Source organism: Watersipora subatra, chromosome 8 (genome assembly GCF_963576615.1).
Source record: "Watersipora subatra chromosome 8, tzWatSuba1.1, whole genome shotgun sequence".
In the NCBI taxonomy this organism is placed as follows: domain Eukaryota; kingdom Metazoa; phylum Bryozoa; class Gymnolaemata; order Cheilostomatida; family Watersiporidae; genus Watersipora; species Watersipora subatra.
Window position 1 is genome coordinate 7,288,737 of NC_088715.1, and position 19,882 is coordinate 7,308,618.

The 19,882-nt window shown below is 35.5% G+C and overlaps 1 protein-coding gene across 1 annotated transcript in view; it reads right to left on the reverse strand.

Annotated features, from left to right (window-relative positions):
* LOC137402216 (UDP-glucose 6-dehydrogenase-like) overlaps nt 1-19,687 on the reverse strand; it is a 41,944-nt gene extending 22,257 nt beyond the window's left edge. The window contains exon 1 of the mRNA XM_068088716.1: nt 19,542-19,687. The gene's annotated coding sequence lies outside the window, so the exon portion shown is untranslated. The remainder of the gene's footprint in view (nt 1-19,541) is intronic.
* Nucleotides 19,688-19,882: the final 195 nt, after the last annotated feature.

A 19,882-nucleotide genomic window follows, 5' to 3' on the forward strand; every position in this document is an offset into this window, starting at 1 on the left:
ATCACCCTCGTGTCAGCTGAGGTGACAGGCTAAGCAGGTAGCAACGAATAACGCTACGGGGTAGCACTCAGGGTTCAGTGCTTATGCGGACAACGTATGAATGACTCGCAAATGCCCTAGCACAAAACAATGATTTATTACGCATCACGAAATGTGAGAAAAACTTGCGCGAGTACGTACGAGGAGGGCTCACAGACGCACTATATGCCAACGACATCCATTTTGTTAGCCAATAATAAACTGTGCCTGAATAGCTAGGCCTAATCATAGTCATCTATTGTACTCTATGTGCTGATTTTTGTGGGTGGCTGACTAGCTATACAATGCAACATCTCATTCAGAAGATAGGTGCTTTGACTGCCGATAGCAACTCAAAAATCATTCACTATAATAGTGCGTATAACATTTTGCCATGTTAGCTAATAATTCAACTAGGAGAAATACTCGTATAAGCTAAAAGCTGCGTCATTTTTTCCCTATCCGTCCGTATTCATAAGGTATAAATTTTCTAAGCACACCAGCATTCTGAAATACTAATCTCATACGGCGCTCCCATCTTATAGCAGCAGATGTACCATCAGTATTACATAATGATGTATGGCTTCGTACACTTTAGGCTGGCTCACACTATATCACCGTATCTCAGCGTTGATCCTACAATACTTAGGTGATTGTCTATAATAACCATGTTCACACTATCACAAACCCATCCTCGTTTGCATCAGCAAATACTCCGTGTAGTGTTCTCATTCTTCTTTTCAATTTTTCGCGAAAAAACCTTTTTGTTTTTGAGTGCTTGAATGAAATACTAGTCCCGCAGTAACTATCATAAACGGAGATAAATAGATCGTGCTATCCGGGACCGCGAATTACTATCGCTGAATAGTTCATATTAAAAAGGTAGTCGTCGATGCTTGGCGAAATATCGGGAAGGTTTGACAGCTGCAAACTTTCCCGACGTATCCGCGTTACTTCGTCGATGCAATCGGTTTGCAGTTCACATAATCGACGATGAACGATGAAAGGAAAACTCAGTCATATGGCGGATATAGTGTGAACCAGCCTCTCTAGTATCATATGGTTCATAGCTCAAGCAGAGACCCTTTAGGAAAACTGTACGAACAGAAGTGAATTGTAAAAGTAAATAAATATAAAACTTAATTTAGAACATTTATGATGCAACAAATTTTTGTATTCTGCTTAACAAAAACATTAAATTTAGGTGGTTAGGCCTATATGTGTGGTACATTCTAATGATACCTGTAAGGATACACTCAAAACCAGTAATAGTATATTCAAAAGCTGCAAGTAATAGTATATTCAAACGCTGCTGGTATGGGCCTATTCATACATGTAGTTGCTGGTGGTGGTATATTCAATATGCTGCCTATGAATATATATTCGAAATGCTGCCAGTAATGGCACATAGAAATGCTAGTGACTATGTATTTTAGGTGTGCTTGTCAATAGAACCTGATACAATACAGCAAATATTAGCTTTACTCTTGCTTGAGAAATCAAAAGCGAGAAATTACATGTTGATCGTCTAATGCATGATTAACTTGTTTTATTAAAGCAAGCAGTAATAAACTTTACAAGTCAATTACTTTACTGTCCATACAAGACGAGGCCGTATAAGAAAAGACAGCAACGGTAAAAAGATTGGAGTCTCTTAAAAATGTTCACCTAAAAAATTAGGTTTGATAATAGACAACGGACATATTTGTATCTCGCGTAGGATTGGTTACAACTTGGGTTAACAGAACTTAATAGAACTTGTACAGCCAACCTATAAACTTGGAGTTAAGTTGTTCTGAGATCTGCTCTGTACAGTCAGACATCGTTTAATGGTCACCTTAAAGATGAACTTTCACAAAAATTTTGTTAACTTTATTAGAAAGCATCGGTATTCTTCTATCAGCTGCGATTGTTTTTTATGTTTGAGATGGCCAGGATGTTTCAAGATTAAGATCGATAAAACTTTATCGGGGTTGAAGCACTCAGATCAAGCGAAAGTGCGGTTGTGACGACGGTTAGTTTCAAAAAGACCGACAGTTACGTAATGATACGTAACACTGCAATAGCTGATATCAACTATAGTAATAACATCTACTGACATCATTTTGTACATATATTTTTTCTGAGCGTTTTAACTGTTAAAGATTTATTGATTTTAACTTTAAAATATGCTGGCAATCAGATCACCTCAAATGTCGAAAATGATCGCAAATGATAGAAAAATACTGATAATTTCTAATAAAATCTACTAAAATTTTGTGTAAGTTCGTCTTTAATATACAATTTTTTTAACAAATTGAATAAATTTTAAGTCAGTATGTACATGTACATACATGTATGTACATGTACATACATGTACATACATGTATGTACATGTATGTACATACTGTACATACATGTACATACTGTACATGTATGTACAGTATGTACATGTATGTACAGTATGTACATGTATGTACAGTATGTACATGTATGTACATACTGTACATACATGTACATACTGTACATACATGTACATACATGTACATACATGTACATACTGTACATGTATGTACATGTATGTACATACATGTACATACTGACTTACACACTGTATATATTATCCAAAGTTTCTCCAGTCGTGAAAAGGAGCCCACAGAAGACTTATGAACTCTACATATGAACTTATCCCTAAGCTGTAGCCTTGGGTCTACTCAAACCTCATGTCCCTAGTTTGATAGTGGAGTTGGGTTCTGGGATGTAGGATTCTGCTCTGCTAAGACAAAATCTGGTCATTTCTTTGTTATTTCAATTTAGTTTAATTTATCCTTAATTAAAAAAATAAAATTATAATACTCATGTTATTCAAAGGTAACAGAATGTGAAATTTGGCAACTGAACTAGCTGGAGGTTTCAAAACTGTTCATTATGCAAATAGCTCAGCTACCAACCTGGCTGTTTTTGTTATGTTATATTAGATCTATTTAGTGTCAAGGTTACACCACAATCATCTACATTTGACATTGAGTAATGATAAAATCAACTCTTCACATAATGTTACTTTACTAACTTAGTGATTTCTTACGTATAACTGTTTTCTTACGTTTTACATCGGATAACACAATGCATTTGTTCTAACGCTCTATAAAATTATATTTTATATGTCAGAGTGCAAGTATATATATAAATATACGCGTTTATATATACATGTATATATAAAACTGAATAATATGAAAGTTTAAATCAATTTTATTACTAATAGTTACATATTGCAAAGCAATAATCATTATATTATATATTGTATAATCTGGTGATTATTGGTTTGCAATATGTAACTATTAATAATATATATATCTCTCAAAATTTGTGTTTGTTTATGTTTGTTTATGTGTGTTTGTGTGTGTTTGTGTGTGTGCGTTTGTCTGTGTGCGTTTGTCGGTGTGCGTTTGTCTGTGTGCGTGTGTCTGTCTGTGTGCGTTTGTCTGTGTGTGTGTCTGTGTGTTTTTGTCTGTGTCCAGCTATAGCTATTAACATCTTGGAATTAAAATTTTGCAGTCTGGTGGATTTGGTCTCACGGAGATTGCAAACACAAGTGTCTAAAACACACTCTACCACTGAACTATGCATGCCTTATTTATCCAATCCCTTATCATATACCGTATACCGTATGCACACGCTAAAATTATTCCTGATACACGATATCAAAAATAACTTTTCTCGAAATTAAAATTTCACCAATTGTGTACGATTATATTCGTTAAGAGATGTACGTTGCTCGCCATGGCGAGTTCAGCATTTTCCGTTATGGATAAAAATAGATTCGCATTAGAAAATGGATAAATGATAAAATTTTAGTTGAAAGCTTAAAGTTTACTAAAATACATACTAAGATTTCCTTCAAGAATGTATTTAGTAAACTAAATTCATTTAAGTTAGATTCAGCGTTTATGTTACACGTCTGTCTCGAAGGTAAAAACTCTCCACGTAGTACATTGTAATGTTATATTCTCTTGCAGATCAAACCCACATATGCACTAAAGTTATTGTAGGTACCTATAGATACTAAAATTAACATATTGTTTTGTTACTATTTTTTAATGATAATGATTTTGATGATTTTTATCAAGAGGTGATTGCATTAGATAATTACTATGGGTTTCTATACCGCTCTATATGTACGTTTATAGCCTACAATATTTTCGCATTATGAAGCCAACACTGAAACGAACTAAAATCATATAATTGTATATCAAATAATTTTTCATCGTATAATCATAGCAAAACAGACTATATTTAGCCATTACTTGCTAATGATTTCACATTCCCATTTGAACACTTTTACATTTTTATTTTTCCTCTTAATTTATTTCAACGAAACACTTCTTTCAAGTTATGAAATTTAAAAGTAAACAGTTGTTTGAAAAAATTTGAAAACTTTTACAGTTGTTTTCTTTTTCCTCTTAGTTCATTGGAACTGCACAAAAAACACCTTTTTTCACGATATGAAGTTTAAATGTTAGAATGGTAAATGTTGTAGATATAGATATATATATGTTATTATATTCAAGTTTAATTCTAGTGCGATGCAATCTTATTTCCTAACGCTTTTAGCGTGGCTCCGAACAGACGGACACGGTTCTTATTATAGTAAATATTTATTGCCGGATCTTTAGCTGGGGAAAAAGTTAGTGCACCACAGTACATGCCCCAACATAGAACAGTCAAGATGGATATATAAAGATAATTTTGCAACAAATAAACGTTGTTTATCAAGGTTTGACTGCATGGTACAATTGTAGTGTTTGAGCAAACATGCAAACATTCTTATAAAAACTTACTCAACAAACATGACACTTGTAATAATTCATTGACAACTACTGCAGGTGATGACGCACCTGATCACGCCTGACCATGTATAGACAAGAGAGTCCCCGGATCCTAGACCGTATTAGCGACTTTCAATCGACCGTGAAAGCACCTTGAATAGCACAACAACACTTGAACTTACTATCATATCGAAGCTGCAAGGTTGTAGAATTCAATGACAAAACAAAAGTCAAATAAAGTAGATGGTTTACATTTCTAACTCTTTCAAAGAAGTGGTGTTTTAGAGATAACTGAAGAAGCAATGATTGTAGTTCGCCAGGTCCTAATAGAGCCTGTATATTTGTTATGACTAGAAAAACCAACTGTTTTAGGTTAAATCTTACGTAAACGGTACAAGCGATACAAAAATTTGATATAAATTTAAATGCAAAACATGAACTTACCTAAAAACGAAATCAATCACCGATAAGGAAGCTCTTTAGATTAGCTTAAAGTCATGTAAACTGAAGTGCAGGCTTTACAATGCATAAGTTATGATAACTTACTCTAACGTACACTAGGTGAGGTTAGCTTCAATAGTGTAAGTACTACTAATGTAGCTTACCGATTTTTTATGAGTATATTTTTTACAATTTCCCTTCAATTACCGCCAGCCACTTTCATTCATGACACTGCGATGCACCACAAAACCTTACAAATAGCATATTGTAAATTACTTTAAGTGTGGAGTCTAGTACTATTGACATTTCGTGTCTAATGCTGTGAAACGTGGAGGCCTATGTTGTAGAAATCATAAGTAGAGGTATGCGAGTACAGAGGACCCTCGCTATACGATTTTAATTCGTTCCAGTGTTGTCATCGCAGGGCGAAAAATTCGTATAGAGTAGTAGAGAAACCTATTATAGTGAATATCTAATGGAAACACCACCTGGTAAAAATCATTAAAATTTCATATCCCTCCTGCACATATTAAATATTAGTAACAAAATAATCTGTTAACTTTGGTAACTATAGTTACCTAGAGTAACTTTAGTGTACTTAGTGGTTATGATCTGCAATAAAATGTAACCTTACAATGTACTATGTGCAGCGCGTACTGTAGGGAGTTCTTACCTTCGAGGCAGACGTATAACATAAACGTTGAATTTAATTTAAATGAATTTAGCTTACTCAATACATATTTAAAGCTAAATTTTAACTATATTACTAAACTGCAACTTTTTCATTGGCTAAAATTTGATCACCTAATTGTTTCTGGTTTCATTTTTACGATAACTTATACCGCCGAACTAAAGCCTGGTCTCCATATGACAGCGCAAGGTGCGCATCAAGGTGCACGACGTCGTGCGTAGGCCGGCTGTGATGCGGAAACGTCAACGCACAACTATCGCACAACGATCGCAAAGATCCAACAGAATGGATCCTTGCAACGGATGCGCGCGATGATGTATCTTCCAATACACCGCTCGACCTGTTTAACCTATCCCACAATTCAAACGGAGAGCTGTTTTCCAAAGAAATCGGTCTCCCGTGCAAAAGAGTAAGCCTGGTTTTCATATGACAGCGCAAGGTCGCAATGGAGGGCTGGTTTCCGAAGAAATTGGTCTCTCGTACGAAAAAGTAAGGAAATTACCCACATTGTCCAATGTAAGCATGGCACCTACGCGCGCTATGGAAACACTGCATCGCAGTGTTTCACGATCACTGAGCCACGCACGATCATTGCGCTGTCATATGGAAACCAGGCTTTAGCGAGATCGAGCATCGTATCTCTTTCATGCTTTGTAGGAGGGATTTCGGCGAATAGCATATCGGCATACTGTATTTATTATTCCAACGTATTCAGCATACCAACTGCCAAATTTAATTATCGAGAGAAATGTTTGTTTATATGATATGGCAAAAAATATTTCGTAAGGAGATGGCGAAAATCATTGTGTTCTACATCATAGACCGAAAAAACCTATAACAGGGTCATCATAACCAGGGGTTTGGGGGCGCTGCATACCTAGTACTAGCTCCCCACCCATTAGAGCACTTTAGCTAGCTTTGTTCATAGTAAGATACATGTTCATCACAACAATCAGCAGAATCTCATTGACCTATTGACTTGAACCATTGATAAATCTTTACTATCACTGTGATTTCATGCTGCAGGATATGAATTTGGAATTGTGCACACCTTGCGGAATGTTGCGGATTAATGCTGGTAGTTTATTAAAAAAAATTAAAACTTGTACTCCATAGGTCATCAAGGCGCACTCCTGTCTCTTGTAGCAGAATGCGATTAAAATAGGAACGAATGAAGTATGGAAAATGTTTAAAACGGAATAGCTTGCGTAGCATATTCTCAGCCATCATTTGTGAGTGCAATTTAGTAGTTGCTCTCTTTCACAAGCATGAAACATTCGATAAAAATTTGCGAGTAAGAGAACTTATTTGACTTGCGGGTTTTTGGTGTTTCTATTTTGCGGATTGTTTGCAGTATGGAAGCGGTGAACAAGAGCCATGTTAGAGGTTGGGATAAAAGACTGGTCTAAACAGGATTTGAACTCGAGAAATTCAGTTTAGCGACCAACATCTAACACCTGCACCAATCGACAGCCTTCTGGCATTTAAAAATTAATGTATAGATAATTATTCTCACAGCGCACTAGACTGCCAGGCTTATTGCTAGTTATTATTACTAGTACCTTGGCAGCTTAGTGATAAATTGACAACCATTAAAGATTGTCGTGCGTAATAAATAACTACATGATTATTCCAAAATATGGCAAAGGAGTCGATTGAAGCAGTTGGTAGTGTTGGTCTAGCAAGCCAAAGTTTGCGAGTTCGAAACCCATTGAAAGTAATAACCATTACTAACTTTTAAGCGCGGTTTCAGGCCGCCTGACAAATCTCTGATTATAGTAAATGCTATTTTTCAAATTCTATAAATTCTTGTAATTGTAATTACAAAATTGCTGATGACTTTGTGGCTGTTACATGTTTAATTGCATGTCTAAAGAAGAGATAATGAAATTGAAAAGGTCTTGTAGACTAGTGTTGACCCAGTTGTGGACAAACTGTGGACCCAGTGTTGACTAAGTTGTGGACCCAATGTTGACCAAGGTGTGGACCCAGTGTTGACCAAGTGGTACACTCATCTAGCAATGGTCAGATGAATCATAACTGGCCTAATGATGTGCGCTTGATGCTCAAATGAAGAGACGCCCATGATGAGCTATTTGTGGAACTATTATACAATAAATCGCGCCATCGTAGGCGTATCAACCATAGACACAAAAAATGACATTTCATAATGACTATGTACAAAAATGATGTGAAATTAGCTTTGGCTACCAGCAATCATATCAATATAGACCAAGCTATACAACGAATCCTTGACAATACTCTATAGGATAAGTAGGTGCAAGCTCATACTGGATTAGCTCATACTAAATAGTAATTACAGTGTACACCTCAACTTCATAGGGAAGAAAAATGATTTCGGGGATAAAAAACCTTCAGCTCATAGAAGTGTAAACTAAATCAAGCAGATAATTATTATAATTGTTGTGAGCCAAGGGTGACCAGAGCTGGCTACAATGACCAGCCAGAGAATATGATGTCATCGATCTAATATAACACAACAGAGAACAGCCAGGTTGGTAACTGAGCTATTTGCATAATGAACATCTGTAAACCCTCCAGCTAGTCCAGTTGCCAAATTTCACATTCCAGCGCATAGGAAAAACAAGAGTATTTATTATCATTATTACTTATTATTAATAATTACATTACGTTACTATATAATTAAGGATCATCTAAATCAAATAAAATAAGGAGAGAAAATGACTGATCTCTACTGTGTCCTAGCAGTTTATCCCAATCTCACTATTAAACACGGAACATGGTGTTTAGGTGAACCCAAGGCTACAGCTAAAGGGATAAATTGCCCTCTTGACCAGGATACACAGAACACAGAATACTAGGTGACACGTAGACGAACTATTGATAAATTTTGGTTGTTAAATACTTACCTTCCAAAAACATTGTTTTGGAAGGTAAGTATTATTCTCTTATTCAACTTAAAGACGAACTTACACAGAACTTTAGTACATTTTATCAGAAAGTATTGGTATTTTTCTATCATATTTGAGTTGATCTGATTACCAGGATGTTTCAAGGTTATAATATACAAAGCTTGATCGCTGTTCAATAGCTCAGAATAAAAAGATATGTAAAATGATGTCACTAGTTACTATCATTGCTATAGTTGATATCAGCTACTGGGTTCAAGTGGCAGCATTACGTGTCTTTATTCTGTCAGTCTCTTTGTAACTATAAACAACATAATCACACTTTCCCTAGATCTCAGCGTTTTAACCACAATTAAGTCTTGTCCGTTTTAATCCAATAACATCCTGGCAGTCAGATCAACTCAAACATCAAAAACAATCACAAACGATAGAAAAATACCGATACTTTCTGAGAAAAATCAATACTAAAATTTTTTAAAAAGTTAATCTTCAAGGGATATATTTATTTTTCAATTATGTGTTTACAAAATTGTTTAATGTGATATCAAAATGCAATTCTAAACTACATCATATACGTAAGGCAAAGCTTTTAAGGTACTTATTGGTAACTAATCATTATATAAGCCTGAGCTTCATATTATAGTAGGAGAAGGATGGGCATACAGACTACCTGTTGAAAAAGTGGCATGCTGAGCAATAACAAGCTCAGCATGCCACTGAGCTTGTTATTATAATAATTACTGATTCAAACTAATTAATATGGACTGTAGATGATGTCTTCCATCCAGCTGTGACAGCTATACAATTTAAAATTTTAATAATTGCTATTATCTGAATAGTATGACAAGAAGAAAGGCAACATGAACCACTCAAATAAAAGAGTAGAGTTGTAACAAGAGGAAATGGTGATGTAATGGTATTGGCTGCCCTCAACAAACACGGTGACACATTTCCTTGCAGTTAGTCAAATATCTGACACACAGGAATAGTCACTTTGATTTCTTACATCCGAACCTAACAGACAAGGAAATAACTGCCCTTAAATGTATCGCAAAAACGATGAATTGAGCAAATGTTTGTCACAACATGCAAAAAGTAAAGTTTCAACATATAAAGTCATTTCCAACATACAAAGTATTTTTCAACATACAAAGTTGTTTTCAACATACAAAGTAACTTTCAACATACAAAGTCATTTTCAAGTTACAAAAGAATTTTCAACATACAAAGTCATTTTTGATATACGAAGCATTTTTTAACATACAAAATCAAAAATTTCTTTAAACATAATGGTTCATAAGTATAAATAAAAAAACTTTCAAAATTTAAAATAAAATGTGCACCAAATAAATAATATGTAAACTTAAAGGTTGACTTGCAACAAAATTCACATTACAGTTATTTGGTACATGTATCATAAGATTCACAATGTCTTACACTGTTGTATTGTATACATGTGCAAAATATATGGAACTGTGATTACAAGCTTTTAAAAGCTAAAAACGAACAGTTAATCGCAGCCACACGATACCACCCTAGTTTGGATTCGCTTTCCAAAACGGCTCAAATGGGACGTAGTTGTTACAGAATGGTTTCTGTTTACACTTTCATGCAACCTCATTCCTCGAAATATTTTCACAAATATACTTCACGCATTCAATAAAACCATGTCTATTGTTTTTACGCGTCTGTTTTATCGTCATTGTAATGCTGTCACTTTTAGCAGTGATATCTCATAACTTACCGTAAAAAATCGTTAAACTTTTTAACCTTACCTCGAAGGAGTATATATCATTGTCTGATAATCATGATGAGCCTGTTGGTTACCTGTGATAATCGAAAAGAGCTGCAACAAGTATTTGCGAAGTATTGGGTCACGTGATCAGATTACGACTTGACGATTGAATAATGCTGAAAGAAAACTGTAAAGTAGCGAGCATCTATATTTGATACGGGTCTTCGGTAAAACCCGAAGTGTTTGTCATAAACTAGTGCTACGATAAGTTTTACATTAAGCTTTTTATTGGCCTTTCAATTCACGTGATAGATCAAGACGATAACCAAAATGGAATGACTACGTCAGATAAATAAACAGATTCCAATCTACGGCGGCTTTTCGTTTTTGAGCTTTTAGGAGCTGGTAATCACATTTCCATGTATTTGACACCTACAACACAACAGTGTGAGACATGGTGAATCTTTTGATACCAAATAACTGTAATGTGAATTTTGTTGCAAGTCAACCTTTAAATAAATAATAGTTAAATTAATGTGTATCAAAGATCAAGATTATCGAGATTTCCTTCATTTCCAACGCGAACCGCTACACAGCTTTCACGCCAACAATCTATAAAGGTTGTCCTTAATTCACACAAAGGCGCATTCTCGATTTGCTTATCAGATGCATCATGGCGCATTTATATGGGAAAGAAGAGAACTTTCTAAGATTATTAAATAAACCCGCGCTGCTTTTCCCACGAAACACAATGTAGGCAATGCATGGAGCTCTGTCAGTCTGACTTCATAACTCTTCCTTGAGGTGACAAGTTATAGCATCACAGAACACCACTATTATTATGGTAAAGATTATTCCAGTTTTGGAAGTTGGTCGATTACCGCAGTTGGTCGATTTAAGTCGAGTGTTGCGTGTTTGAATTTTGCACTAAGTGATTTTTTATGAAGCAATGTAAATACTGCTTATATTATTTCTCCAGCATGACTCCTTCAAGCCAGATTACACGATCAGAGTTATATAAGCAATGCGTAGGATCGTTTGTTACCTAAAGCCTGGTTCCCATATACATCGCAAAACACCGGCGACAGCACCGTAGGCTATTAGCGGTAAAATGGGAACCTACGCGCCGGGTACCGCCGGTAACTGCCGGCGGCAATGCAACTGTTTAGCGCTGTTCAAATTTCGCAAACGGCCGCAGGAAAAACCTTCCCTAAATGCACTGTAGAGGTGAAAGTCACCATTATAGAAACGGCATGGCTAGCGAACATTTTACTTGATTACGCGATTATCTTTAGCGATGCAACTTATATGTGAACAGATGCCACCGAGCCTAGCGTCGCAAGCATTTTGCTGCGCAAGTTACCGCCGGAGTCTCGCAATCGATATGAAAACCAGGCTTAATTCATCAATACAAGTGAGTTGAGCAACAGATGATCCGATGTATAGCTGAATACGCACTTGCATGCGTGTCTCTAATCATTAGTATATATATTCAAGTTAGATTTTATATTCGTTTTCACAGTTTCACAAGATGAATTAATTTTAATGCCATATGTGATTACTTGAAGCGTTTATCATTATTTTTGACCACTACAACAAATTAAATAAAGCAATACTTGAAAAAATATTTTTCCAAAATGTGATGATTGGAATATAAAAAGCAAATATCAGAATGGATTAATTATTTACGTTGAAGTTTGACAGTATTATACACTTAGCACAGTTTTTCTTGGCATGAACACTAGATCCAACATAATGGTATTTGATCAAATCACCTCAAAGCTTGAGTCTCATTCGATGATTCAGTTCGTGACAAATGAGCTCTTGTATTTTAAAAAGTATCAAGTCTGCCAATACCATGTTTTTGTTTGCGACCAAATGAACTAGAACAAACTCATTGAAGATAACCTTAGACTTATCACTGTTTCCATGACACGGATGTGCAGATTTGGAGTTGTCTACACGTTGTGTTACCCTGATATGAGCGTTTTAATGGATGTTCGCATTTTGAGGATCGAAAAAGATAAGGATTTTCACGCTAGAGGTCGTTAGGAACTGTTCAGATTGAAATAAGAATGACTGAAATATTACAAATGTTTAAATTGAATAGCTAGCTTGGCATTTCTCGCGCTTCATTTGCAAATGCCATTTTCATCTTCCGCCAAAAATTAAAAATTTAGTAAAAGTTTACGAGTAACAAAATTCGCTTGACTTGCAAATGTTTGTAGTTTTCATCCTGTGGATGATGCAAACTAGTGAATAAACTGTGGCATGGAGACGTAGTCGTGTTCAAGAAATGAAACGCTGACATGACTTACACTATTGTTACATGCTACGAATTTTTGAGCTTCGAAGTTGTGGTTTCGATCATAGGAATGAGGAGGACGAATTTACATGATAAGCAGGAGTGGTCGCACCCCTCGCAATTATTCGTAGCTGATGAGTTTACGTGCTACAAAGAAACTGTCGTACAACACCGCGTTTTTTATATTAGTCTGTTGCGCTTTTATCTACAACGGGGCGTATAATTTTTATCGCGGTTGGCACTCATAAAATGCGTCTAAGGTCAAACGTCAATGTCAAAGCGTGTAAGAAATTTTTCTTTAAATTTCGGAGTTAATATTTTTTATTTTGAAGATAATATTCTTAAAATACATGCATTAGAAACAGAGATGCTGTAAGGACATCACCAATGAAGACGATGAAAATCCAACCTCCGATTGCAAAGATTTGTACAATAACACGAATATCGATGTTTACATGATACGCAGTACTCCGTTGTTGATACGATGTTTTCAAAAATACCCCCTTGAAAAGGTAGTTTGAATCGCTTTGAAGATTTAGAGATTCGATTTTGAACCATTTACATGCTCCGAAGATGAAAAATACGACTAAACTTTGCAGCGTGTAACACTAGTGTTAGTTGAGCATTGATGTCATAGGACATTAGCCTGTGTAGCAAGCCAGTTTCCCAATTTCTTAATAGAAGACACCACTTTTAATAACAGTCTCTCATAGACTATGGTACTAAGGCCGCCCTTTCAGACCAGCGTGATCTCCAACGGAATGCATATCGAAAGATTTAAAGTTGCCTTCCCTTGCTAATCTCATTACTTTGTCAAGCAAGCTCTATCTTGTTGATATCAGCTTTGCATCTTTAATCATAAACGACTAAGTATAGATACATTTATATGAATAAATGCCAAATAGAGCTTGCTAAACACTATAATTATACTAGTGTGGGAAGGCAACTTGTCATGGTAGTATATATTTAGAGATTTGGGTTTTGTATATCAGCGTAACTTTTCTACCTAGATGTGTACAGATGTATACTTCTTTCTGCATTGTAATAATATGGGCATTTCACTCGAATTCTAAACTACACATATTATAGTACAAACTCGGATAAGAGCTGGCAACAAAATGCCAAGCAAGTGCTCACATAGACAGAAGACAATGTTGCCAATATGCACTAACAATTATATCGCCGTATGGTGGAGTTGTTTACTCAGCGATTATTCGCTGACTAGGTGCAGCCACTGTAAACCGATGGGATCGTCGAGGCCATGCCGATAATGGGAAAAGATTGCAGCTGTCAAACTTTCCCGATAGTTCGCTGAGCATCCACGACAGCCTGTGCAATGCGCATCACTTCGGTGATGATGATCGGCAGTCGTGGATTGCTTGATTACTATGACAGCATGTGCGATAGGTATCACTTCAGCGATGGTGATTGGCCATCCCAATTGCTTGATCTATATTTTTTTCATAACAATTACTGCCGGACTAGTGTTTCATCATTTCTGTGTCTGCATTTTATAATGAGAACGCTATACCGTGGACTATTAGCAGATGTTAACGCGGTTGGGTTTGTGATAGTGTGAACAATGTTATCACTGACAATCACCAAAGTATTGTGTGACTACTATGAATGCGGTGTGAACCAGCCTTGAGAAGATTGCCCTCCAAGGTTTAGCCATATATGAATGAACACAATACAAGCCATCTGTACTTATTGTAGTCAGATGATAAACTTGTGGCTACACAATGCTCACTTCTGCAATTGGGGCGATTCTAGGAGCTGGATTAGACTTAAGTATAATTATTACATATTGTCTGCCTCAATTAATGAATAACCAGATCACCAGCTCCTAATAAACTTATATTGTCACAGGACCGCAATTAATACTCTGCAAATATGCATATGCTACATTGAATGATCAGTTTATCATTGCACCTTGCTTATATCGTTAACTACAGTATTTCGCTGCCGTAAACCAATGTATCGGCTTTCGCGGTAATATAAGTACTGACAATAAGCCGATGTATCGGCTTATCAAAAGGGTTTCACTTTTCTTTTCATTACAAAGCCCACACATTAGCTAGATCAATCAAATTTTGTCTCCAATGAAACAACATTGTTGCCAATCATGTGCAACCAATAGAAATTTTTTGGCTCAACAGTTTCATTTTAATTATAATAATCATATTAAATCATAATTATATAATCATAATTATATAATCATAATTAGATAATCACAATAATATAATCATATTTATTTTTCGAAACGGGAAAACCAGATTGTCATCGTCATGGCAATAAGAAACACACAGCGTTCGTTCAACGCAAAGAAAGTGTCAGAAAGTTTGCGAGAGTGGGATTCACTAAAGAATTTTATATTCATCTTGTAGAGAACTTTCTTCTGAATAAGATGCATTTTACAGTAAAACGATATCTGTTTTTATTCTCGAGATGTTGCTTAATTGCTAGCGGTATATCGGTTTTTGAAAATCCGTTTGAATTAATTTGGGCAGAATAATTGTTCGGTCAGAATTTAATGCAGTAGCGAAAGAGTTGAAGAAATAACGGATTTGCGAGCACCAAAGAGCCTTCATCTAGAAGCTTCTAATAGAGTACAGCCAGGCATGATCCATGCGTACTTAGGATTGTAAATACTGATCAAATTGGAGTTACAAGTGTCTGCGACTGAAAGCACTGGACAGCAACACCTGTTAATGACTGAGTGATGATTCATGTAGCAATAATTAAAACTGTTTTCTACCCCCACCTCCTACCAGCTCCAGACTGGCTCAAGTAGCATGATTCGCGTTGAGAAAGCCGCTACAAATTTTTGGCTTACTTTCAAAGGTTGCAAATTTTGGCAAGGTTAGAGGAAAAGAAGTGGAAGGAATTGAAGAAAAATATAAAAAAAAGTAAAATTTGACGATCAAAAATCTTAAACTTTTTCAAACTAGAATCTAAAATTAAATTCAAAGATGTCATTGGCCTGCGGGTCACACCAAAAAATCCATAGCAGAAAAGAAGCACCCTTAACTTTAGAATTATTCATTTCCTAAATCTTTTGTTAAATTTGTCACCAAACCAGAATGCAAATGAAAGGACTATAGATAATACAAGCAATGATCAGTGATTATGAATTTCAAGTACAGAGAACACAACTCCTAAATCAGGCAAAGCTACTCCAGAAAACAACTAGAACATATCTATACTTTTGAACATTAAAAAACGTTGAAATATTACAATACCGCACCAATCCTGGGATATAAACTTCAGTACATGGTATTCTATAATACAATTGGTATTTACTTAGATTGTCTAGGACAAACTACATAAAACATACATAATCACCTGTACTTATTTTCTAATTGACTCGGTGATTTGTAACCATAGATTATAAGTACCGAGAAGACAACTCCTAAAGCAGGCAAGGCTGCTTCAGAAAACAACTCTAGAACATATCTATACCTTTGAACATCAAAAAACATTGAAATATTACAACACCACACCAAGCCTAAGCTATGCACTATGTAGTATTCTATAATACGATTACTATTTATTTAGATTTTGTAGGACAAACCACATAAAACAGACATAATCACCTGTAATCTTCAATTTGACACCTCATTACACTCTTTTACAACAGCTCAGTAAAACTTTAAATGACAACCATACATACCAGTTCTCAGTATGCTGATTCTATTTTCTGACAAGTATTTTAAGAGGGCCTCAAAATGTAAACATATACATCTACAAACCCCTTATTAGTTACTGTAATGCTGCCTTTTTATTATCATTGCCTTGTTCGTAGACAAATATTCCTTCCAACAGCGACATCCATAAAAACAAATTAACAGTTTTCTTTACTTAACTTCTCCCAGCTGCAATTATCTTTTCACATGAATACAATATGCATATAATTTATTTCAACAAAAAACTTATTTTATGATATGAAGTGTGAAAGTTACAGTTGTTTGAAAAAGTTTCAACACCTTTACAGTTTTTTTTTTCTCTTAACTCATTTGAACTGCACAAAAAACTCTTTTTCATGATAAGAAGTTTAAAAGTTAGAATGGTAAATGTTGTATATATTAAACAAAAATAAATCATTTGTGCAAAGACTTTTTTAGTACCCGAGCAACGCTGGGCATTCATCTAGTATGCTAATACAGTTGACAGACAAATCCCAAAACGGTCCAATTTGACAATTGGTTCCAAGCAGCTTACAGTCTACCATATAATCAATGAAGTCACTGTAGTGAGCTTAACAACAGGGTTGTTAAGTACAATAGTAAGTACAACAATTAGTACTCACTGATGCCCTACTACTAGTGAGTACTAGTAGGTGAATACTACTGAGCAGTATTCAGTACACACACAGTACAACTATTTCTACTGCGCAGTGAGCAATATTGGTGTGATTGTTTTTGTTTGGTGTATTGCGGTATCACCTACTGCACAATGTGTAGTGCTGGATGCAGTGTGAGTGTTGCTAGATCAGCAGAAATTTTTGCATTACATGCTACATACATGTACAGCACATTTAATAGAAACTCATCACAGAATCAAGTTGACTTGAGCGTAACCACAGGACAATTGCAAGATAAGAATGCCACTCAAATTTAAGTATAATTGGGCAAACATAATATAATTGTATATAACAAAATGAACATCTATTTTGGTTTTAATATATAACGTAACTGAGAATGCAATACAAAAACATAATTTTATTCGAATGGTAAGAATGCCGGACTCCTACTCCAAATAGATATGCGAATCAGAGCACAAGTTCATGAGCCTTCTAAACGTAGCGCCTGACATTTTTGTACAATGCAGTACAGACACTTGAAAGAACAAATCTGCAGTGTCAAGGTCAAGTGTCAAGGCCCACAGTATTAACGCTATACTAATGCGCAGTTGCAGTGCACATGCAGTTTTAGGTTTTGAAGAATGCTCATTCATAGAATGTGCAGTAGATCGCAATTGTAGTAGCAGCAAATGCCTACGGCTCATTTGAAAGTTGTAATGCTCTGCAAAATTACCACGTAATGCACTGCAAAAAGGCAAAATACAAAACTAATGCAATAAAACGTGGCTGAACATTTATTCCTCTATTACATGGTGCAAGGCGTTATTCGCTTGGTGTCACCGTGTTATACTCCTCTAGTTGTTAAATATTTAACATCATAACTAGCATGTAGTTTGAGTCAATGGAATGATATATTTTTTGTGACCGGATACACTAGACATCTACATAAAGGTCATCCCAGATTGTATGGATGTTAACATTAGGAAAAGTGTGACATGCATGAAAAAGGTAGTTGCATGAGAAACTCTTATCCTACTCAGGAATGAACCTTCCCAGACCTGCTTTTTATAACCCATTAATTCATGAAGGGCCACAGCATATATGCTACTAGTCGATATACATGTAATTGAAGAAAAGCTTGTCATATGAAACTTTTTAAAAGCTTGAAAAAATTTGACAATTTGCATTGAATGGTCTGAAAATAGCAGTTACCATCTTACTAATGCCGTGCATTGTTGCTGTAAGCGCTAAATATAACAAATTATCAAGTAATAATATGCTCACAATTCTGATCAAAAAATGTTAAGGAGAGTAGGTGGGCCACATTTACACACTTTTCTGGTCAATGCCATATTTTAAAAGTGACATTCAGTGCGTCATCACTGGTTTATAGTCCGAACCTCGACTGGTTTGAAACTCGACGAGTTTGTATATCGACAACGGTTGGTCCAATCTCGACAGCAGTTTTACTATTTTACCATCTACTATTTTCATAGTAAATGAGCGATTTATATGTAAAAGATTTATTTGCGCAAAAATATATTGTTATCCATTTGATGCAGCACTCCCCAGCTTATGTAGGCCTAACAATATTTTGCCCAACCTAAATATAGAACGAATGCTAAAACAAGTAACAATCACAAATATGGTTGACTGTTATGCTAGCAAAATGTTTCATTTGAAGACTAAACTTAAGTGAGTAGATTTGGTTTTTATTTTTTGAAGTGAGGATAGAACTGCAAAAAGACATTTATTATTTGTTGAAGATTAAATTATTGTAAAACTGCATCAGCCTTTGTCGATGTTCGGACCAACCTTTGTCTAGATTCGGACCAACCTCTGTCGAGATTGGGACTTGTCTAGGTTCGGACTTGTCGATGTTGGGACTGTTTCCCTCATCACTTATAGGAAGAAACGAAACCAAAACAACATTTGACATTCAACGTTAAACGTTTTAGAATAAGTTCATCAGACTTAAAAGCTTTAACATTTACATTTTCAAGTCAGTGTCAATAAATACCAGCCAGCTTAAAACTGTCGATATTTGTCGATATTCAGACCAACCTTTGTCTAGATTAGGACCAACCTCTGTCGAGATTGGGACTCGTCTAGGTTCAGACTTGTCGATGTTTAGACTGTTTCCCTCCCAAATAGGTAAATAGGTTGTTATTGCAGATGCTGGCAGAAAAATATTAACCTAGTTTGAACAATCTGCCGTCAATGAGAACGTGCTGGTAAAGGAAGTTAAACGATGGCTTTTAAATTTAACTTCCCGATGTTCGGTTCATATGGCGTTGAAAAAAAATACTGAAGTTACTGTCAATTTTTTTACTAGGAAAATAAAGTTCTTACCAGGTGGCACTAATTATGACTCGCCCACCAGATATCTACCACCAGTTTCAGCTTCGACTTGCAAGCGTATGGTAGTGCCTTTAAAACAATGTTAAATGCAGTGCGTAGTAATCTAATTCTTATTAGGTCTTGGATGATTGTGAGCAAGAATTTGCCGATCGTCACCTTTTCCATTCAATGACAACCGTAATGTTTTTGTTTCGCCGAAATAACTTTGGTTTAATGAAACCAAAACTGAGACTTCAACATTCAGTACTTCAGTTGTGCTATGGCCACTTTTGTAAAAGGTAAAACCGATATAACCACACATAGCTCAAAATTAAATATTACGACGGATAAAC